At 39.1% G+C, this 24,826-nt stretch overlaps 1 protein-coding gene and 1 pseudogene across 1 annotated transcript in view; one reads left to right on the forward strand and one right to left on the reverse strand.

Moving 5' to 3' along the window:
* NFIB (nuclear factor I B) overlaps nucleotides 1–24,826 on the reverse strand; it is a 619,654-nt gene that overhangs the window by 417,354 nt on the left and 177,474 nt on the right. The window lies entirely within an intron of this gene.
* Nucleotides 23,382–24,020, forward strand: LOC103210300 (annotated as a pseudogene).

Here is a 24,826-nt window from a genome sequence, read left to right on the forward strand (position 1 = left end):
TCCTCTTCTGAATTCAGCTTGCACCTCTGGAAGTTCTCTGTCAATATACTGCTGCAACCATTTTTGAATTATCTTCAGTAAGATCTTACTTGCATGGGATATCAATAATATTGTTCGATAATTTCCACATTCTGTGGGATCACCTTTCTTTGCAATGGGTACAAATATCCATGTCTTCCAGTCAGTTGGCCAGGTAGCTGTCTTCCAAATCTCTTGGAATAACCGTGTGAGTGCCTCCAGTGGGGCATCCATTTGTTGAAATATCTCAATGGGTATTCCGTCAATTCCGGGAGCCTTGTTCTTTGCCAATTCCTTCATAGCAGCTTTGACTTCTTCCTTCAATACCATTGGTTCTAGATCATATGCCACCTCCTGAAATGGATGATTATCAACCATTCTTTTTGGTATAGCGACTCTGTGTATTCTTTCCACCTTCTTTTGATGTTTCCTGCATCATTCAATATTTTGCCCATAGAATCTTTCAATATTGCAACTTGAGGCTTAATTTTTTCCCCTCAATTCTTTCAACTTGAGATAGGCCAAGCGTGTTCTTCCCTTTTGGTTTTCTAACTCCAAGTCTTTGCACATTTCATTATAGTAATTGACTTTGTCTGCTTGAGCTGCACTTTGAAATCTTCTGTTCAGCTCTTTTATCTAGTCATTTCTTTGATTTGCTTTAGCTACTCTCCACTCAAGGACAAGTTTCAGAGTTTCTTCTGCATCCATTTTGGTCTTCTTTTCTTTTCCTGTCTTTTTAGTGACCTCTTGCTTTCTTCATGGATGATGTTCTTAATGTCATCCCACAATTCTTCTGGTTTTCGGTCATTGGTGTTCAATGCATCAAATCTATTCTGTAGATGGTCTCTAAATTCGGGAGGTATATATTCAAGGTCATATTTTGGCTCTCGTGGACTTGTTTTAATTGTCTTCAACTTCAAGTTGAACCTGCATATGAGCAGTTGACAGTCTGTTCCACAATCAGCTCCTGGCCTGGTTTTGGCTGAAGATATTGAGCTTTTCCATTGCCACTTGCCATAGATGTAGTCAATCTGATTCCCGTGTGTTCCATCTGGCAAAGTCCACATATACAGCCACCATTTGTGTTGTTGAAAAAAGGTATTTGCAATGAATAATTCATTGGTCTTACAAAATTCTACCATGCAATTTCCAGGATTATTTCTGTCATGAAGGCCAATATTTCCAACTACTGGTGAGTCTTCTTTGTTTCTAATTTTTGCATTCTAGTCACCAGTGATAATTAACACATCCTGATTGCATGTTTGGTCAATTTCAGACTGTAGAAGTTGATAAAAATCTTTAATTTCCTTATCTTTGGCTTTGGTGGTTGGTGCATAAATTTGAATAATAGTTGTATTAACTGGTCTTCCTTGTAGGCGTATGGATATTATCCTATCATTGACCTCATTGTACTTCAGGACAGATCTTGAAACATCTTTTGTGATGATGAATGCCAAGCCATTCCTCTTCAAATTGTCATTCCTGGCACAGTAGACGATATGGTTGTCAGATTCAAAATGGCCAAAACCAGTCCATTTCAGCTCACTAATGCCTAGGATACCAATCTTTATGCATTCCATTTCATTTTCGACAACTTCCAATTTTCCTAGATTCATACTTTGTACATTCCATGGTCTGATTATTATTAATGGATATTTATAGCTATTTATTCTCAATTTGAGTTGTGCCATGTCAGCAAATGGAGGTCTCGAAAGCTTTACCTTATTCATATGAGTAAGGCTGGTTTTACTCTGATGATACAGCTCTTTTCCAGTCCTATTTTGAGAGCCTTCTAACCTAAGTGATTCATCCTCCTCCTCTGTATTGGACAATGTTTTTGGACTATTCAAAAGCTACACAGTAATGTATCAGACAGTGTTTCTTTGCTATTCATAAGGTTTTCCCTGGCCAATTGTTTGAGAAGTGGATGATCTTCTTCCTAGTCTGTCTCAGTCTGCAAGCCCTGCTGAGACCTGTGCACCATGTGCACCCCGCTACGTTCAAAACACCAGTGGCACAGCCTCAAGACTCACAGCAACATGTCACCACAGTAGGACAAACCAACAGACAAGTTTGTCTCCCTTAGCTGTTTGAAACCTCTCCAACCTCCCCTTACCTGGATCCCTACTGCTGCCTCCTCCCTCTGTCCCCACCCCCTGTCCTTTTTCCTCTTCTTTCCCTACTTTCCTACCTTACCGCTTGTGGGACATGGCCTGGGTTCCCTCTTCTCACCTGGATCCCTGGATCCCTGCAGCTGACTCCTCCTCTATTATCTACACTAATATATATATTTGTTGTTATTATGTCCCATCGAGTCAGACCTGACTCATAGTGACCCCTCCTTGGGTTTTTGAGGCAGTCACTATGGAAGTAGATTGCCCGACCTTCCTTCTGAGGAGTAGCTGGTGGGTTTGAACAGCCAGCCTTCTGGTTAGCAGTCAAGTGCCTTAGGCACTATGCTACCAGAGCTCCATATATATGTGTGTGTGTGTGTGTGTGTGTGTGTATATATATATATATATTTCATTCAGAAAACGGAATTTAAAAAATCATTCCAATGTGTATACTTTAAAAATTTTAAGCAGGCATCTAAAATCAAGCAGAAATGAAAAGTAACTTGGACCAGAATTTTGAGCATTAAAACATTACAGAAAACTGGTAAAACATACACCAACTACATAAATGTCTACTTTGCATCCAGAAGAGTTATGCTTTCCCTGCCATATACTCATAGACCAATCTTAGAATGGCTTCACTTCAATCAGAGCTGGGTCACAAATAGAACAGGAATGAATGTGGCCTTTCCCAACATTTTACCCCCAAAGATTCTTTATTATCCTTCTCAACTTTGGAAATTCATATGAAGTCATCATCAACCAATCAGAGCTTCTAATGGTTTGAAATAACTGGTGTAGCCAGCCACATTGAGTTGATATAGAATCAAAGAAATGTGACAATCTACTTAGCCTTGGCAATTGTGTCATGGTTAAATGTATGATTTCCATTAGATTTCTCAAAATATGGAAAAATCGCTTTCAGACCCTCAGCACTACCTCTGGGGATACTTATTTTAGATTAGAACCGTTAACTAAAGTGCCATTGTCTTGAATAAACTATCAAAATCTGGTCTCAGGGACACTAAGAAGGGGAATGCTGAAATACAATCTATGCCAACAGACCAGGAAAATTTCCAAAACTACTTAAGGTTGATTGGAAAGCAGACTGATCTCCCAAGAGGGTGGAAAAAAGCAAGAAATCATACCACAGCTACAAGATTAGACAGACCTGAGTTTTAATGTGGATTCTACAATTTGCTAAGGTATGACCTTGGCCAGCCTTCCTTTATTTCCCTAAGCTTCAGTTTCTTCATGTATAAAATGGAGATAATAAAAATAGGTACCTCCACACTCAACACTCAGATTTTGTTTACCAATCCCATTCTTCAATAAAAGGAACCAACACTACCTGGAGAAATGACTGATTACAAGGCTGGGAAAGAGAATATACAAGATGAGCCTGGAGTGTCTTGCAATGCCAGCAAGTAAGGAAGTGCTCAAAGGAGCAAAGAAAACAAAGAACAGTCAAAGGGACACAGGAGCCCACTGAAAGGCCTCCCAATGGTCAAAACAGAAACAATTTGAGCAATGGAATAAATAACTTGGTATTGGGTTATAACCAAAACTATAAAATAAATATCCTCGAGTCCATACTAATATAAATAAATGATTAAATAAATAAATGGGGGAATATAGACAAATCTCCCATACAAAAGAGAATTAAGTTGCCAAATAATTTGTGTAGATACTACCCCCTCAGGGAGACGGAGCATAAATCCCTACCTCTTAAGCATAGGCTGCACGTAGTGATTTCTTTCCAAAGAATATAGCACAGAAACCAAAAAAACCCCCAAAGTTACTACCATTGAGTCAATTCCAGCATATAGCAACCCCCATAGGGTTTCCAAGGCTGTAAATCTTTACTAAATCAGACTGCCTCATGTTTCTTTCATGGAGCAACAGGTTCAAATCACATATCTTTTGGTTGACAGCTGAATGTTTTACCACGGCACCACTAGAGTTCATTATAGTATGGAAAGTGGGAAAAAGAGTAACTTTACAGTAGAGAAACCTGACAAAGACAGCTCAGCCAAGTAATTCGCTAACTTAACACTGTGTTATGAAGATGGCACTTTTTAATCTCCTGTGGTCCTCCTTCCAAGAGCCCATAGCCCCAGTGTAATCATGAGAAAAACTTATATTGACAGAAATTCTGTAAAATACTTGACCAGGCTCCTCAAAACTGTCAAGGTCATCAAAAACAAGGAAAGTCTAAGAAACACTAAGAGGAGCCAAGGAGATATGACAATTACATGTAATGTGGTGTCCTAGTTGGGATCCAGGGACAGAAAAAGGAAATCTGAATACATATTAAACTTTAATTAATAATAATGTATTACTATTGGTTCATTAATTGTCAAAAATGTACCATGTATGTTAACAATAGGGAAAACAGAGTGTGCAGTATATAGAAATTTTCTATATTATCTCTGTAAATTTTCTGCAAGATAACATTATTCTAAAATAAAACATTTAATAGAGAAAAGAGTTGCCTCATGGGGTGATTATGAGGATTAAATTAAATGATAAATTTAAAACATTTAGCACAATGTCTAGCATAAAGTATATGAGAATAGTTCATAACTATTATTGGTTGATATTATGAAGCAAGGCTAATTCCTGAGCTGGTTAGCAATGCATACTAGAAATGGAATACTCAAATTACTTGGGAAGAATTAACAAAGATCTGATAAACCCCACTACCTGAAATACATTATTTGTTCATGTTTTTAAAGATCAGTGTTCCTGGGAATCCTATTACAGTTTTCTTTGCCGTGCAAGTCCATTTGCATCACTTTGACTTTTCCAACATTATTCTTCAGGTCAGGATAGAGTGCTAATGAATTAGACAATACTTCTGGGATTATTAAATGTTCTAAAGCTTCAGCACAGAGCTGGGCAATGTTCCTTTTAATAAGGTTCCTGGCTTTTTATCTCCCAAATTTAACTTACAGCCATTTAATGAGAAATGTGCTGCATAAACCCCCAGTGCACTGGAAGGCATCTGTAGAGCTGCTGTTGGCCCCCAAGTCATGGAAACCCCATGCACAATGAAGCAAAACACTGCCTGATGAGTTGTAGATGGGACTGTTGTAATCCATAACATTTACACAGCACTAAATATGTCCTGGGAGCTCTGGTGGTATAGTGCCTAAGGCATTTGACTGCTGACCAGCCTTCTGGTTCAAATCCACTAGCCACTCCCCGGAAGGAAGGCTGGACAATCTACTTCCGTAGTGATCCAGCCTGGGAAACCTAAGGAGGGGTTGCTATGAGTCGGGCCTGACTTGAGGGCAGTGAGTTAGATATGGCCTAAAGAGTTGCGTTTCACATTTGGTGTTTCCTCTCCTCCAGTATTGCTATGTCTACTCCAACTTATCGTTTCATCCCTTCCAATTCTCCCATAAAGCCTTCTTTGATCCTGTCCCCCACTCAGATTGGAAGTCACATCTCCTTCCGCTGAAAGGCTAACTCAGATTTACTTCGAGCCCTGGAGGCACAGTTCTGTGCTGAAGGTAAGACAGGCCTCTGCACAATCTTTCCAAGCTTGTCAACTCCCTCCAGGCTGAGGTTACCTCCAGCTCCTTCTGGTAGCCTTCTCCACATCTAGCACCTACTTGGGCACAGGCATTTGACTGCTAGCCAGAAGCCTGGCGGTTCAAACTCACCAGCTGCTCCTCGGAAGGAAGATTGGGTAATGTACGTCGGTAGAGATACCACCTCAGAAACCCAAGGAAGGGTCATTATGAGTCAAAATGACTCAATGGCAGTGAGTTTGCTTTTTTGGGGGGTGACACATCCAGTGTTCCCAGTAAGCTTTTATTGAAGCAATATTCATTTGGATGCCATCTAAAATAGTTATTGAGAATGGAAGGATTGATAGATAAACGTCTCATTTTAGCTACTTGTGTAATATAGCAACCAGCAGCTCAACCTCAAAACCCCTTTTTATGACCTTGAAGAAATGGAACATGATGGGTTTAACTGTTATACTACAGTATAGTACCAAAAATACTATAACTGGCACCAATAAGGAGGGAGAAAAGAAAAGAAAGAAAATATGACTGCCTCATTTTCCTGAAGAGAGAAAATTATAAAAATACAAGAAACAAGTTCCTGAACGGTGCACATGGTTTGAGCTCAACTACTAATTTAAAGGTTGGCAGTTCAAACCTTTCCAGCAGCTCCAAGGAAGAAAGGCCTGGCAATCTGCTTTCATAAAGATTATAGCCAAGAAAACCCTATGGGGCTTTTCTGTTCTGTAACACACGGGGTTGCCATGAGTCACAATCCACTCAGTAGCAATGGGTTTGGTTTTTAGTTTTGGAAGAACAATCTGATACTGAAGGTTTTTATGTTTATTTTATTGTTGGTTCTTGGAAATTGTGTCTTTGGAGAACCCAGTAAAGTCTGCTCTGAAGCTCTGCTAAGTGAGATGAACCCTCCTGGCAGGTAAGCACATTTGAGTGCTGCCATTACTGGGAAGATCAAATGGGAACTCTCTGTAAACTCTAAAGGGCTATAAAAATATAAATAAATAATAATAATTGTGAATTATTGTTACAAGGTAAAGAAACATTTTTTTCTCTTGCAATCTCCTCTGTCCCATTCAACTTCTGCAAGAATTGTTCTTTCTCTTGAATATCCTATTTACTCAAGTTTTACTTTACTGCTTTTAGTATCTACATATCAGACAGCTTCCTCAGACCCTGGCTAAACTATAATATCAGAACTCATGTGAGAGAGGCTGGCAGACCCTCTTAGGTGCTACTGTGCTGCCCCCATGGCAGTCAGAACAGGATTTCTAGCCATCTGCTTCGGAGGATCTGAAATTAGAACTCATGGTCTCGTCAGAGATGGATTTATGCTTTGGAGCCAAGAAATAAAAACTAATTAAAACAAACAAATAACCAATCTAGACCCAACACATCCTAAGGAAGAAGGTTTGGATCTTGTTTGGAAAAGATGTTGTACAAGAAGGGTGCATAATGCCAATAGTGTCCGGGTACAGTCTCTGACAGGTGTTCACTGGCTACTGTCCTGGACAAATCCATGGAGAATGGGCCTAAGGAACATAGAGCCACATGTAGTCTTCAGAGCCCGAGAAACATAATGCTCCCTTAATCCACACCAAAATATAACTGAAATATAAACTGGCCCAGGTCATAGGCCATTCTTGAGCCGACTGGATTGCCTTCCCCCTGTAATTTCACCTTTGAAAACATCCTCCCTCATCCCTGCCCCCCCACCCCGCCCATCATATTTTGACACTTTCTGCCACCCAAACAGCATCCCAGAATGCCTCATTTGGTGACATCACAGATAGCCATGGGTTGCTTCTGGTATCCCATCTGTTCCTGCAGGCCTTGCCTCAGTGAGGGCGAAATACTGAAGGGAGTGTTCCGTGGAGGCTGGGGTGGGATGGGGTGGGGGTGGGGATCGGCCCTTTGAAGCTGTTTTCTATCTGGCCACTGCAGCTGTCAGTGTTGGCTGCGGAAGCCAGCGATTGTCCTTGTAGCTCCCCGTTGCCGGCGGTGCACTGCGCTTTTGGGTATTAATTGGGCTTTCATTATGTGAATGTACCAGAGGCTTTTGCAGTTGATTCCTAATATCTATATTGATGCATAAAAAATGCCAATAAAAATAATTCCAGCAAAGCAGCTCTTTCATATTTTAGATTCTTGTTTGGTATAGGTTTTTCCCCTTTTTCCTTTAATATATTTTTTTTTTTTTAAAGAATTATGGCATAATAGATCACAGACTCTTTAGGACAATGGACAAGCACATTGGCTAAATCACCTTATTACAGTTCCATATAGTTGACTAGGGGCTTAATGCTAAATTATCAGATCCCAGTCATTGTACAAGCCAAGCAAGAATAATGCTCCAAAATACGTTCCAGGTGCCTGGGTGCTGTTCATTGTCACAGGAGTGACTGGCATGCCTGCTGTGGGAGTTCTCCATTGAGTTAGCCATCCTTTGAAATAGACAATGGGGCCGAGCTTCAGGCTGAAAGTGAGACTCTGCTTTTTTGCTATATTATAGGTTATAAGATACTTTAGGACCTGGGTTTTCAAAGAAATCTTATTTTACATTTTCATGGAACTGTGGGCAAAATTATGTTATTAGCTTCAGAGTATCCCAAATTAGGCATGTCACAGATGACTTCAGTCTGCAGAATTACTGTATGTTATTTCACATAAAGTAGAGACAAAAGTGGAAGTTGCACATCCATTTCATTTCACTGCAACTTTTCAAAGGAAGGATGTTCATTAAAAGTTAACAGTGACACAGCTGTGCAGAACCCAGAGAGAAAATGTCATTGTCATGGGAGCCTGACTGTGACTCAGTATTATTCTCCATAGTCAAAGCTGAGGTTCCTGTGATCTATTGGGCTGTTAATGATACGAAAAGGGAAGAGCAATGCCCCATGAGTCGGGGGATGCAGATAGATTTTGGAAGACCATTGTTGTAGTCTGCATGCTATACCTTTAACAAGAAGTAAACATCATTTTGATTCTAAAAATTAAGTAGGATTTGAGACCCTAATGAAATTCTTCCTGTTGTTTCTGGGAGGATAAGTTGGCATTTCTTCTTTGTAATAAGCTATGTATGTTCAAGCTTCTCTGTTTTTCTCTCTCTGTCATATTCTCCTCTCTCTTTGAATAAAAAGCAGATATTAGATGGGCAACAGTGGAAATGCAGACTAAACAAAACACAAAAAGACTCTAGCCACCTACTAAAACCCAGTCTTCCTGAAATTCCTGTTGCTATGTTCAGCTGAATTAAATTTCTGCAGTGATATATATTATGAGCTAATATGATCTCTGAGAAAAGTCAAAAACAATGCAAACAAAAGTGCCTGAGGTGCACATATGCAAAGACAACTATATCTTCATGCCACTAAGTAAATTCCCTTTGAACAGCTTTGCACAAATGTTAAAAAAAAAATGGCAGTGGATCTTTAGGTAGTAAAAATAACAAGTTAGTGCTGATTTGGGAGAAAATAATTCATATTTCTCAATCCTAAAAGATTTTTAAATGTCCAATATGATGTGTTGAAAATTAGGACAAAAAATTATTATTATTTTTTAATTTGGGAAATTCCTCACAAGTCTTTAAATGACTCAAGACCAAGAAGTGAAAGCACCATTTTAAGAAAATGATCACATTACTTTTTATGATATTATGGAATCATTATTATACCTTTGGTACCAATATTCTCTTTCAATTTCATGGAGGAATAAGACAGCCAGGAATATCATGCAGAACCCTTATCGTGCTGGAGTATTCTGGCATAGTGGCTATATAACGTGCCTGTAAATGAGGTATGTTAATAAGGAAGAAAATAAGATTCCATTCAAAAGGACACGAACAAGATATAATGGGCATGAACTGCTTTTCAGAACACACAAGATAAAACAGAAAAGTGACAGATAGTAAAGAGATGAAGCCATTCTAGTTTCCTCATGTTGCCGAGACGGTTTATAACCCAGATAGCATTTCTAGTAGAAGCTTCAGTATTTATTGAGTGTCCACTATATTCCCGGTTATGTGCAACATGCTTGCATAATAGGAATGTTTTCCATAAATTAAGGGTTCTATTATTGAAATGGCAAGGGCCAATGGCTCCTTACTGATTTTTGATAAGAACTTTGGAGTGGTATACAAAAGTGAAGAAGTGAGAAGGAAGAAGAAGAAAGGTATTTGTCTGCATTTCATGAATTCTTTTCTGTTTTGCAGATTAATTTTCTCACTTAACTACCCTCACAGCAATTTAGGGCCTTTGGGAAGGGAGCACATTTCAAAATACCCATGCTATTTCTTCTCCCTGAAACATTTACTATTTATCCCATGGCCTCTTCTATTCCTTCTATTACCATTCCAAAAACTCCCATGCAGTTCTGAATGCTTGTCTGCACAGACTCCCTCTGGCCTGGAAAACAAGCCGAGCAATTGGAGGAACTTTTGCAAAGCAGCCGCTTTTCTGAGACACATGGCCTAAGAAGTAGGTGCATATTTGGTAGAAAAACTGTTCTAACTATTTGAAAATTGGACTCTTCCAGAAATATCAAGTCATAGAATTGATATTCTTTTAGGAATCCTTTACACTTCTGGGCAGCCCAAAGCTCCATAGATACTGGGAGTATTTCCATGTTCTGGATGGATCTTTAACAAGATTCCTGTGGGCTCTTGTCCTCCCAGCCGGCTGCTTTAGAATGATTGTTCCAGGTCACTTTGTCCAGAGTGACTATATCAGCAACTCAGCGTCAGAGACATGAACAAGCAGAGGGTCCTCCAGCTTGGGAGTGACTGACATCTGTTTATGGTTCAGAGGAACTGTTACAAATGAAATAGAACAAGAACAAAGTGTTCCTGTATATGCAAGGACGCTGCTCCACTAAAAATCCTGCTCTGACGTATAGACTTTTTTGATTGGTGTCAGCTCAATGGTGATATATCCTATAAAGCCACTCAGCCAGTGTGTTTCAGTGTAGGAATTTGATCATCTAGACCTGAACTGTCCTCGACAGTCGCTTCTAGCTCCATGTGGCTACTGGGCACTTGAAATGCAGCCTAGTGTGCATTGAGATGAGTTTTAAAGGTACACTGGATTTTCAAAGACTTAGGACACAGAAAAGAATAGAAAATATCTTATGTATCCTTTCTTTTTAGGTTGATTATATCTTGAAATATTATTTTGGAAATATTGGGTTAAATAAAATATTTTATGAGAATTAATTTCACCTGTTTCTTTTTGCCTTTTTAAAAAATGTGGCTAGTAGAAAATTTTTGAATCACGTTTGTGTTTCCACTGAACAGCACTGGTCTAGATAGAGAAATAGGACATGATTTTATAGGCCACAACAACACATTTTTAGCAACTTCTTTTGCTTTGCATTTAATTTTGCAGCTGCCGTTAGTACAGCAGTCCTAAATACAGAACAAGAAAATATTTTATGTACATACTTTTCATAGTGTCAATGTATTTTTATTAACATTGAAACTCTGTAATGAATAAAAACAGGCAAATAATTTTGAACTATTAAAATAACTGCTTGAAATAAAAAATGCAAATATCTAGTCTTTGGTTTTTTTATTTTAAATTTTCAAGGAAATATTAATAAGCATTTATTTGAACTCCTCCACAGTAGATTAAAAAAATAGTTTAATAGATTAATATTCATTTATTTAAGATTAATTAAAAACAAGTGTGCTTAAATCAGATTTAAATTATTCTTTAAACTCAGAAGTCATGTTCAAGGAAAAAAAAAAACATCAGTGTTAGGGATGTGGTTATCATAGTCATTACTTTGAAAAAAAAGAAAAACACTATAATATTCAGTGTGGTTTTTTTTTTTTTTTTAAAGAATTGCAGATATATTCCAGGATTTATTGTTATCCTTTGTAAATCAAGAAACTTGTTTTTGAATTAAGCAACTTAGGAAATAAATACTGAACATTTAATTTAAGCAACAGAGAATTGCACAAATATGCTTTTGTGCCTGGGTATCTCACAGTGTTCAGATTCTTTCAGAGCATGTTGAAATTCTCTTATATGACAATTTTACCTTGGAGCATGTAACAGCTAATCAGCTATCACAAACAAGTACTAGATCAAAGGCAAAAACACACATTTTTCTTCACTAGCAAGTCCTAGAGTTTAAAACTTCAATTATAACTTTAAAGCATACTTTCATAATAAATAGTATATAATGAATGGCAGAATTCATTGTAAACAGTAGCTTTGTATTCTGTTTACTTAAAATCATTCCATTTGCACTTACGATAAACTGCTTACTCTCTAGACATAAAATGTTTTCACTCAAGGACAAGATTCTTACTTGATAAATGTGCACGAATACAATTTTGTATTTCTAAATCAGAATGCTAATAAAGTATGTGCACTTGGAAATGATATTTCCACAGTACTTGCCAGCCTAAGCTTCTTCACTTTAAATGAATATTTTAAATCTGAGACTGACATCAAGGGGATGATTTTTTTTTGTGAAATCAAAGCTACATATTTTCCCCTTGGATTTTTGTGACCCAACTTTAGAATGCTGATGTACCAGGTAAGACACTGTAGTAACATGCATCTTGCCCACACTGTATATATAGTACTCAGACCACAGCTTAACTCAAGCCACCAGCTTAGAATAAAAGCACCAGAAAAAGAAAACAACCAAAACCTAAAGCAAACAACATGCTTATCACATAACAACTATTGAATAACGCAAATATTAACAAAGCAAACCAAGCAGGGGGCCTCCATCTCAGGAAGAAGAAAAGACAGCAAATAGAGGGCGGTGATTGGGAAATCAGAGCATTCTTCCTTTTGGTTCATTATTGAGAAAATGTGGATCAGGACTGACATCTGCTGGCCTTGTTAATGGGATATATCCATTGAAACAAGGGTCTTGCAGAACAAAACATTCTGGTGGGATGATATTGCATCACTGGGCCAGGGAGGAGGTAATGGCTTGGCAAAGACCTTGTGAGCCATCTGCAAAGCGGCCAGTCAGTGGCCACTCCTCTAGCCAAGAGTAACCTCCATTCCTTCCCCTCTTTGGTATTTCACCTTCACCACCAGTAATCATATTCCAATCATCCAAAGAAGGGACAGAGTATTTTGTAGGTGGATTTCTAGTCAGATTACACAAGTTCTAAGATGTGGCAGGCAACTAGATGGTCAATAGATATGACAGCCAGTTACAAGTCTTTATCAAAGGTCCATCAGGAAAGGTTGTTGTTATAGTTGATTCAAATCAGCTTTGACTCATGGTGACCTCATGTCCAACAGAGTAAAATGCTGCTCAGTCCCACACCATCTGCATGATGGTAGGTATGCTTGAGGCCCTTGCTGCCTTTTAACCCAGGGAGCTCATCTTTTAGTACTGGATCAGAAAACACTCTGTTGTGATCTGTAAGGTTTTCATTGGCTAATTTTTGGAACTAAATAAACAAGACTTTCTTCCTAATCTATTTTAGTCTAGATGCTCCACTTAAACCCTTCAATCATGAATGACCCTGCTGATATTTGAAATACTGGTAGCAAAGCTTCCAATATTATAGCAACACAAAACCCACCATAGTACAACAAATTCTACATTGGAGAATTAAAAAAGGAAAAACAGTTGCTGGCAAGTAGATTTGATTCATAATAACCCCAGTGCTGCAGAGTAGAGTTGTGCTCCATAGGGTTTTCATGGTTGTGACTTTTCAGAATCAAATTGTCAGATCTTTCTTCTGAACCCCCTCTGGATGGCTTCGAACCACCGTTCTTCCAGTTAGTAGCTGATAGATTACTTTAAAAGGCTAAATATATGTCCACACACTGACATCTCAGTAGCTTCTCAGCAGCAACATATTACTGAGTCAACTGATCTAGAATCTGACTTGTGTCAATCCTCTTTCCATCCATGCCTTTTCTCAGCTAGAATTTTTCTCACTGTACACATCAGATTTGGGAGGTTTTGTCCTCATGATACCTTCTTTTAATATCTGAGATCTTAGATTTCTAAGTACAGTGTTATCCATCATTGGGAAAGACAAGCTCCCCATTGGTCTGGAAACGACAAGAAGCCTGAGACTATCTATCTTACTCAAGTCATTTTCCCAGCCTAGCTGAGTTCCTATGTCTCTGAGTAGCACACGTGATTTGCGCTCATCTATGAACCAGAAAGTTGGTGGTTCAAACCCACCTACCAGTGCCACAAAAGAAAGAGCTGATGATCTGTTTCCTGTAAAGACTGTCATCAAGAAAATCTTATGGGACTTGGTTCTATTTTTTTAAGTCATAAGGTAGCCATGAGTTGGGCTTATGGCAACAGGTTTGTTTTCTTGTTTTGTTTTGTTTTCAGCAAAGTTTCTAGGACACAATAGTCACTTGACAAATATTTATTGACCTACATTGAAAGTTTAATATTCTGTATCATCCCATGTTGATTTTAGGAATGTAATTTATATATGGTGGATCTGAACACAACTTACTAATGTTCAATCAGAAACATTGGCTTTCATTAGTAATAAGCAGTGATTCCAAGTTCTCCCTGGGCCTTCCATCAGTGCCCACCTCTGTGCCATTTTAATCTTATTCTTGTGGGAGGTGAGACAAGGATCTCAATATATTCCCAGTGTTTGCCGTAGTAAAGCCACGGGTTAGAGAAACTCTCCAAAACAATCTATAACATGTTTCACCTCAGCAAGATAATGAGACTGTTGGACCCAAGATCTCCCCATGCCCACCACTACCATTTGCTTATATGAATTCCAAAGTACTATCAAAAGAATGGGAGCTCTGGTAGCATAGTGGCTAAGACACTTGCCTGCTAACCATTTCCAGCCACTCCTCGGAAGGAAGGTTGGGCAATCCTACTTCCGTAGTGATACTGCCTCGGAAACCCAAGGAGGGGTCGCTATGAGTCGGGGCCGACTCGACGGCACATAACAACAACAACAACAACAATCAAAAGAATATCTGACTTACATCCCTTTCTGTTAAATACATGCATGTCCCTTCAAGTGTATGTTTGAGTGTGTCTCTGAACATAAATAGCTTATTTTTAATTTTTTTTTTTTTACAAGGCATATGGAAGAATTGAAGCCTGGAAAACTTTCCTCTGAGACAGAAGGAAGAGAAAGCCTGCAACTTTGACTGCCAGAGCATTAAAGACTCACACAGATCACATACTATCCTTAAAAATACTAGCATAAATCACTCTATGTAGGAGAAAGCTTAGTAAAATTGTCTCTTCAAATTACATTTTGGGAAGCAGGGATAAAACAGAGCAAATAAATCATTAACATGAAAATCATTAATTTATATCACAAATTGTGAAATCTTATTTTTTCTTTTCATCTTATTTGAGCTTCTGTGCTTTACTTTCAGATTACACAAAAAAAGGAATACAACAGTCTCGCTTTTCTTTCAAAATATTAATTTTTAAGAAATAATACTGAGTATTTGTTCCAGCGGTCGAAACTGTTAAAGTATATTTTAAAAATTCTCTAAACTTCAGGATTATTCTCAGATTTTTTTTTTTTTTGGTAAAGGGCAGCATCATCTTAATATTTATAGCTCTAATTTCAAGTTTTGTTGAAAACAAGTTAGTTTATATTTTGAAAAAAAAAATGAAGAAGGAGAATAAAAATCATCTTGCATTTTGCTTTTTATATACCTGGTAAACTTATAGAGGTACTGCTACTTGGCAGACGACCTGGAATATTAGCCTCAAAATAAAACACTAGATGCCAAAACTATTAACTCCAATGTACTCAGAAACTGGAAAAAAAAGCAAAACAGAAATTTTTTTTTTTGATGATTTTTCTTAAAAACTATTTCTCACTTTCCTCACTTCATCCCACAACACAAATAGTCAACATATAATAAAACTTCAGTTTCTCAAAGGCCATTTGCAAATACCAGGAAGTGTTTGAAACACTGAACCTGGAAAAGCGCACCTTGGCTGGTATTCTCAGTCCTGTTTAAAACCTCTTCTGCCTATACATAGACTCTTCACTTCTGCATTGCTTGAACAGAGCCTTTCTTTGTTTTCTTCTTGCACCTTCAACACAGGCCCTCTCCACTGGAATCAAGATTTCATTGGGTTCCCTGCTCCTGAAGTTTCAGCATCCACCACTAGGAAGTGATGAAGGGGGTGGATCTCCCTCCAGGCCACAGCAGCTCTGGTCAGAATACAATTGTATCTCTAAGATGAGAGAGTTTTGTAAGCAGCAGACAATGTAAGCCACTCACGCCAGGTGGCAATGCTCCCATATCCCTGTTCTCTGGTGAAACTGAAGAGAGGGGGTACCCCTTTTTCTGTTTTTATGGTGGCTGACATCCTTATTTTGTAGTATTTAGAATCTCAACTCAAATCCAAACTATACTGGGAGAGGAGGACAAATTCCTACTCCTTTCCTCCCTCCCTCTGTCCCTTCTACTTTCTTTCATTCCTTCCTCTTTTCCTTTCCCCCTTTATTTTTCTTTCCTTCTCTCCATCAGTTTTTCCTCCTTCCTTCCCTCTTTTATTTCTTTCCTTCTTTTCTTTATTGTTTTTCTTTCTTTCTAAACCTTCCATTCAGCACGTAAGTTTTAATTTTACCTCATCAACATAGGATAACCAAACTGAAAAAGGGCCATGCCTGTCACACTTCTTATTAAAAAAAAACAAACAAACAAAAAAAACCCACAGATTGAGAGGAGCTTGTCTTTTAAAGAGGAAAACATTAAACCGCTTTGCCCCATATTAGTTAGGTGACTTTTATAATATTGGCATGCTGTTCAGTGCTACCCAAAATGTCTAAAAGGCAAATCTTTCTCTGCTAAAGAGATGTCATAATTTGCGTTCTCAGAATGAAATGCTATGATCAGAGAACACAAACATGGATTATTATGGGATATACTCATTTGGCCACTTAGCCTACTAAGGAAAAAGAAACACCTGAAGAAAACATTCCAAACATACTGACCAAAGATTGGACTCTTTGAATAAAAAGATTCAGAATTTTCTAATTTACATTTCATGTATCTTTTATGAAAGACAAAATTTAGAAAATCTTAAAAATAATTTTAAACCATGTTTGTTGGCCTTTCCACCTACCTGGGTTTTTTTGTTTTGTTTTGTTTTGTCACAAATACTTCCTGTACTTGGCTGCTAAAAAAAAGGTTGGAAGTTTGAGTTCATCCAGAGGTGTCTCAAAAGAAAGACCTGGTGATCTACTTTCAAAAAGTCAGCCACTGATTATCCACTGTCTATGGGCAAATGCATAGACAGTTGAGAAGATCAGGTGGAGGTAGGAGAACAGGAATATATCCAAGACCAAGGATAGATTTGGCTGAAGATAGTCTTCCATATGTACTTGTGGTACAAAATTTTCCACTTACATTAGAGAAGTGACAAAGGACAACCAAATACCTTGAGGGAAGGAATTACTGAGCCTGAAGGCTCAGGACCATAGTCTTGGGGCACATCATGCTCAATTGGCACAACATAGTACATAAAAATCCTGTTCTACATCCTACTTTGGTGAGTCGTGACTAGGGATTTAAAAGCTTTCAATTGGCCATCTAAGACACAACTATTTGTCCTCTCTCGTCTGGAGCAAAGAAGAGTGAAGAAAAGCAAAGTCACTTGAAAACAATTAGTCCAAAGATATGATGGACCATGAAGGCCTCAGCCTTCATGACCCTGAGACTAGAAGAATTAGATGGTGCCTGGCTACCAATGTCAACCACTGGGAAAGGGATCAAAACTGGAGTTCCTGGATAGAGTTGGAGGAAAAATGTGGAACAAAATAAAAAACACAAAAATGACCAGAATTACTGATCGGATAGAGACTGGTGGAACTCTAGAGACTACGGCCCTGGGTTATCCTTCGGGGCTGGAAATTGACTCACTTCCATGGATTGGCTCTCTGCCCAACAGTAGAAAGACTTACAAGCAGAACACCTACCTACCCCAGGAAGATGCACCCACCTACCCAAGGGAGATGCTCCCCTTGGATCAATCAGCCATGAGACATCAGAGAGGCAGCATTCACATAGAAGGAAAACTAGACAGATAGAAATGCATAGATAAGAAGGGCTTACGAAGAGATAGTCACAGGGAGGAGAAAGGAGAGTTTTTTTATGGTTGGGGATTGTAATCAAGGCCGTCAACTCAAATGTGCATGAACTATTGAGAGTAAATAAAATCTTCTTTGTGAATGTGCACCCAAATCACAATTAAAAAAAAATTCAGCCATTGAAACACTACGAAGTACAGTTCTACTCTGACACCTACAGAATTGCTTGGAATTGGAATTGACTTGACAGCATCTGGTACCATGTCACTGAGGGCTAGGAAGAAAGGCCTGGAGATCTACTTCCAAAAATTACCCAATGAAAACCATGTGAGGGAAAAAAAAAGCCCACCTGAATAACAATGATCTTATCTGAAATCATTCACGGGGATGGTGTAGGACCAGGCAGCGTTTTGTTTCATAGTGCTTTGGATCACCATAAATAGGGAGCTGACTTGATAGTAGCTAAGAACAACAACATCATGTAAACAGATCAAGGCTTCTACAGCCAGAAACCATGCTAGAGGCACTTCTGTAGTGTTTTCTAATAATTAATATTGAAGCTTTATTACACTTATTATTGCCTTTTTGCTTCATCAACCCATACCAGCCACCAGAAGAACCATGAACAGAAACATAATAAGCACATCTACTGGGCCAAGTATTCTGTTATTCAACAGACACTTATTAAGTGATTACCAAGTACCAGGCACTAAGAATACAGTGGTGAACAACATATGTCTAGACAAAGACAAAATCTCATACATCTTGATGAATAAGAACCAAGACCACATGCATATACATACACAGAATAAAGTAAGTCACCTCCACTTGTTCAAAAATCTCTCTGCTATCAGCCTGCCATTTTTGCTGAAATTTTCATCATGAAATTGATTCTTTTAGTTTGTTGTTGTTGTTGTTGTTATCTGCCGTCAAGTCAGCCCTGACTCATAGCGACCCCTCCTTGGGTTTCCGAGGCAGTATCACTACGGAAGTAGGATTGCCCAACCTTCCTTCCGAGGAGTGGCTGGTGGGTTTGAACTGCCAGCCTTCTGGTTAGCAGTCAAGTGCCTTAGCCACTATGCTAGAATGGGTTCATGTTATTTTGGCTGTTCATCATTTGATTCCCTTTCTTTGTTCAGAGGATTTTTCATCTTCTTAGATGGCAGTAAGTTTTTCTTTTCTTTTCTTTCTTTTTATAGTTATGGTGGAAGACAGAGACTGTTACTCACTGTATAAACCAAAGTTCAGAGACCTGTTTTTGCAGACTTCTTTTGAATAAGTGAGTAGGCACATGATTTAAATGCAACCGATCTCATACCTCTGCTCTGGGCTTTGACTTAGGAGTTAAAGAAACAAAGACCATGGAGAACTCACTCTGGCTGTGGATGGTGTGATAATAGCAGAAATATTACCTATTCAGGGGCAGGAACATAATGACAGGAGTCTCTGGGTAGTGCAAAAGTTTAATGTGCTCAGCTGCTGATTCAAAGGTGAGCACTTCAAGTCCACCAGAGGCAACTTAGAAGAAAGTACTAGTGACCTGCTTCTGAAAAATTCTGCCGTTGAAAACTCTGTGGAGCCCAGTGCTATTCTGACACCCATGGGGACACCATAAGTCCCACTTGACTTGATGGCAACTTTGAAAAAAAAAATTAGTATAATGACAGCATGCTGTTTTGAATGCTGGAAGCATTGGTGTTACAAGCTGCAGTGACTAGTCATCATTGGCAATAGCAGTGGTGTCCTGACATATCTATTTCTGGTCATAATTTTGCTGTGGTCCTAGTTTATGGAAAAGACTACACATTTTCTCCTTCTTCCTAGACATACATTTGGACTATATCTTTCAGTTTCTTTCTCTGAGCTAGGTGTGATCTTCTTACTGAGTTATGGTCAATAAGTTGTCATCAAAACAAATGTATATCACTTCCAAGTGTAACCCACAAAAACCTCCTACGAGATATTCCATAACTTCTCTTCCTCCATCTACTGGCTGGTGGGAGTGCCCAGAGTGACCTGGAAGTCACATGTTGAAGATGGCACAATCTTCATCACCCTTAGCCCCTGAATGACTTCAGAGAACAAAGCATCCTCACCAGTTAGATTTTGTTGTTGTTGTTATGTGCCGTCGAGTCGGCCCCGACTCATAGCGACCCCTCCTTGGGTTTCCGAGGCAGTATCACTACGGAAGTAGGATTGCCCAAACTTCCTTCCGAGGAGTGGCTGGTGGGTTTGAACCGCCAGCCGTCTGGTTAGCAGGCAAGTGTCTTAGCCACTATGCTACCAGAGCTCCTAGTTAGATTTTAGTTAGATTTTAGTGAGTGAGAAATAAAGTTTCATTGTATTATGCCATTGATATTCCAGTCTTTATAAAGACTTTCCCTAACAAATGTGCACATTAGTACTAGAAGTAGAATGGTGCCATAACAAAAACCAAGCATGCATTTTATTAGAGAAGCAATATGAATACGAGTGGCAAGGAATCGAGCTTTAGAGGCTGGAAAGATGAAGATCTATGTAAAGCAGTGACGAAACCTTTGATAAAGTATCTCTCGTGATAACTCAGAAGACAGGCCAAGTGCATGCTGATTCTTTAGCTCTAGGGGAAAAGATTGGAAAACAGAATGGTAGTAGCAATTTTAAAAAGGGAATGAACTCAGGCAAGAACTGGCTTATTTTCAAGCAGAAATTATACTGAATGTCAGGACCTAGAGGTGTTGAAAAGCTGCAAAAGTTGATAGCTTCCAAAACTCAAACAGTAAGAATCAGATTGAATAAAATGCAATCCTGTTGCTAAGATCAAAACAAGGGTGAGGTCTTCCTATCCAGGCTCTGTGGCCTCAACAGTTGATATAGAAGCTGGGGATTAGGAAGTAAAATCATAAATCAGACTTGAGAATTATGGTTAGAAAACAACTTTGGGTGTGGTTACCAAAACATGAAGCTGATTGGAAGCAAATAGATTAAAAGTCAACTAGATTTTAAAGGGAACTGTACTGTCAAAGAAATCGTAAGTGTGAGCTAAAACTGTTTTGAGTATTAAGATAAACTTTTAAAAAAACCAAACTCACTGCCCTTGAGTAAGATCTGACTCATAGCAATGCCTCCTTGGGTTTCCGAGGCAGTATCTCCACAGAGGTAGATTGCCAATTCTTCCTTTCGAGGAGTGGCTGGTGAGTTTGAACCGCCAGCCTTCTGGTTAGCAGTCAAATGCATTAGGCATTACATCACCAGAGCTCCAAATAAACTTTGAGTGCTCAAATTTATCAGCAAGAAATGGGTGGTGAAAGCTATTCAGTCTTTAAGAAGAACATACTTTCCTCTACCACATCAGAAATGTCCAAGGAGGAAAAGGAAAAAGAAGAAACTTGCAAATGGTGGAGCCAGGGCCCATGAAGAACAATGGGCAAGGACGTTTCTCTCAGAATCCAAGGATTCTAGAAATTTCTTTACCTCTAGAGCAGGGGTGCCACAAGTCCTGTCCAGTGAGATTTAACATTGTTATGTATCAGTGACCAGCTGTGTACATTCCCTTTTTCACAGGGGTCTATCACATTTACTTTGTCCTTGTTCTGATATTGCATATTGAATAAAATGAGGAGGAGGCAATAGGTAAGTTGTCCTTCCAGTTTATGGGTAGTTGGACCATGATAAGCCATGAACCTGGATCTTGTGGAGAAGACTGATCATGCCCAGAGAATCTGAATTTTGAGCTGAACTCAGCAACAGGATACTATTTTGTAGAAAGCTAAGGGAGGGGTGATTGTGTTTCTTCGAGTAAGGAAGGGTAACAAAGATATTTGGCAACTGGCATGATGGAGAGCTATTCCCTTTTCTTCCTGGGTCCCAGCTGGACTCTATTTCCTAACCCCTCTTGCAGTTAAGTATTATCCTATGACTGAGTTCTGACCAATGGAATGTGGACAGAAGTGATATATGTTGCTTTGAGGTCTGACCCATAAAAAATTATATCTCAACTTGCTCTCATTCCCCATCTGCTGACAGAATGTTAAAGCCCAAGGTGATCTTGATAATCATGTGTTGAAAATGTTAGGACTTCATCAGCCTGGCTTCCTTAATGATTGCACGGATCAAAATTTTATCCCTTTATCCCTCAAAGACCAAGTGGACTTAGAGTGAGAAATACACTTTGTTTTAATCACGGAGGTTTCATAATTTATCTGTTAATGCATATAGTATATCAGTGTTACAACTAATACACAGATGGTGCCCTATCTTGATTCCTGTTCATTTTGCAATCCTGGTTTCTGACAATCCAAGGTGTTTTTGTTTCTTTCTTTTCTGTTTAAGCCACCCAGAACTGGTTTTTCTTGCTTACGACTGAAAACCGTGATTGATACTCAAGTCACGTAGATGGTAAAGCGGCAAAAGCTGAGTTTGAATTTGGCCAATCTGGCTCATGAGTCTACATGCCAAAAAATAATTTGGAGTAATAGAAGGATGTTCTAGTTATTGGGGTGGGGAGGAGGGAAGCCCTGATCTGTAATATTTGCTGGTATTCCTAGTATAAATACTCCCACAGTGGCTAATTTAAAGCTACCAGTGTGATTATTGAATGTGGAATTGAGATGTCAAGAAGCACACTTATATAACATTCCTACCACATAGCTACAATTCAAACATATAATCTCAAGAATATATCAGTTGCCAAATCAATTCCAACTCAAGGTGACCTCATGTTTGCCAGAGAAAAACTGTACTCCATAGTATTTTCAATGGCTACAAACTTTCAAAAAGAGATCACCTGGCCTTTCTTCCCAGCTGCCTCTGGATGGATCTGAACTGCCAACATTTCCATTAATAGCATATACATAATAGTAAAATGTAGCTAAATAATTAATAAGTTATGAGTTCTGAGTATCAATTACTTTTGCTTTTAATATATTTCATCAGTTTATATAATTTCATTTTTAATAGTGACTATGTTTAACAACTGACTTGGAAATTTAACAATAGGCTCTTACAAGCAGATGCAAGCCAGTTTCAGAGCACAACTGGGTACTAAAGATGAAGGAACCTGGGAACAGAGCAATGTCTATAAACAACCAATCAGAGGCTTGCCTGTGTTTCTATAGTGAGAGATCCAGGGATGTCATCGTCTGCCCATGCTATCCTTCATCTTTAGCACAGAGCAGTAACTGGGCACCTTTTCTTCAAAGTGAACAGTTCTAGATTTGGAGAGACAGGACAATGCAGCATGAGGAAAGAGCATTAGCATCACCAGAAGACTAGCCACAAAAACATCTTGTCTGTGGCACATCTTGCTCTTCTCTCATTTTACTTAAAAAGCAGAGAGCAAAAAATAAGGAGCTTCTTCTTCCTCTGTAACACCATGGGGGGAATCAACAAACACAAAAAGAAAAGCACTTACACCGGATGGAAAAGAGTTAAAGAATGGGTCCTGAAGCATAATTAATATCTTGAGTATGGTAAAAGAAGGTATTATAAACATTAAAAAGAAATACATGGTTAAGAAATGCAAAGCAATGAGGCCCTGAACATTACTCATGGCAGCAATGGGTTGGGTATGGTATGATGGTGACTGAGCTATGAGCTTGGCAGGTATGTGCCAAGCCCCAGTTTGGCCTCCATATTCACACCCCAGGCTCCGTACCCAATTTATGCTTGAGTGTTGAGCCTGCCCCAGCCAGGATGATGGTGATGTATTTCCTGGACCAGAATGTGTTCTGGAATTCCTGGGACCAAGTGTTTATCACCTTCTGGCAGCAATTCCAAAATCTTTACAGCAAACATCTTCAAGAAGACATGGTATACCAGGATATGATCCCTGATCAGAAACTTCTGTCTTGGTGACTCCTGACCAAGACCAGCAATATGTTCCACTGGGCCAAGCAACTCTTTCTTGCCAATGTTGCTCACTCAGTGTACATCCTAGAGGACCCACAGAAGCAGAATATGACCACCTTCACCTGGAATATCAACCACGCCTGGCTGATGGTGGTGGCGAATGCTGTGTTTACTGTGTGAACTCTAGTAACAGTGGCTATACAGAAATCTGCCAAGAAGCTTGGGTCTCCTCAAGCTTGTGTGGAGTATCCAGTTTTCCAGGAGTTTGGTCTGGCCTGGTTGAAAAGCAACATAACCAAGACTATGAAGGGTTTTGGATAAATCTTGGCCAAGCTGCAAGTTGATGCCTCTTCCAAACCATTTGTTGAAACTGCCAAAGAAGCCAAGGAAAAGGCAAAGGAGATAGCATTGGTCACTACAGAGAAGGCAAAGGACCTTGACAACAAGGCAGCCACCAAGAAATAGCAGCAGCAACAGTTTGTGTAGCTAGCCCAGGCCCTGCACAGCCAGGGCTGCCAACAGTCACCACCACATACAAGATAAACTGGCTCTAAGCCCTCTGCCTTGTTTCCAGTGTGATTTCTTATTAAAAATCAACTTCCAGCCCTATCTACTGTCTGGAGGATGGGAGGGGGCAGGAGTCACATTTGGCATCTACAGGACACCAAGCATGTTACCCATATCTGTGCCAGGCCTGCTAATTGCACCATTGGGCAGCTGAGGCACAGAGAGGTACAGATTTGCCCAGGGACACAGTGTGCAGGTGAAGTGGTAATAAATTCTAGACTATGAGCTTCATGAGAGCAGAGATCTCTGTTTGCTCTCAGATGTGTCCCAAGCAATATCTAGCACATAACAGATTCTCAATAAATGCTGAACTCAAAAAAAAGAAAAGGAAAGCAACCAGTTAGAGACCTGGAATATGAAAAATTGATACTTGAGCAAAGTAATAAATGTCAAATAACAATTTAAGTCTACAGATAAATTGGGTCTACCACTCAAACTTAAGCACTATTAACCTTTTAATGTGCTTCATATCTTTTATGGGAACAACTTTTATGTCCTATAACCACAGACAAAGGGAAATTTCTAGAGTCTGCAGGAGCATGTTAAGAGATTTTAAAGTTTAGCTAAAATTTAACTATAGGCTAAAATGTCCTGTTGTTGTTGTTGTTGTTAAGTGCCGTCGAGTCGTTCCGACTCATAGCGACCCCATGCACAGCAGAACGAAACACAGCCCGATCCCGTGCCAGCCCCACAATCCCTGCTATACTTGAGCCCACCATCGCAGC

This window comes from Orycteropus afer, unplaced genomic scaffold, assembly GCF_000298275.1.
Source record: "Orycteropus afer afer isolate SDZICR_OR568_19922 unplaced genomic scaffold, OryAfe1.0 scaffold00584, whole genome shotgun sequence".
In the NCBI taxonomy this organism is placed as follows: Eukaryota; Metazoa; Chordata; class Mammalia; order Tubulidentata; family Orycteropodidae; genus Orycteropus; species Orycteropus afer.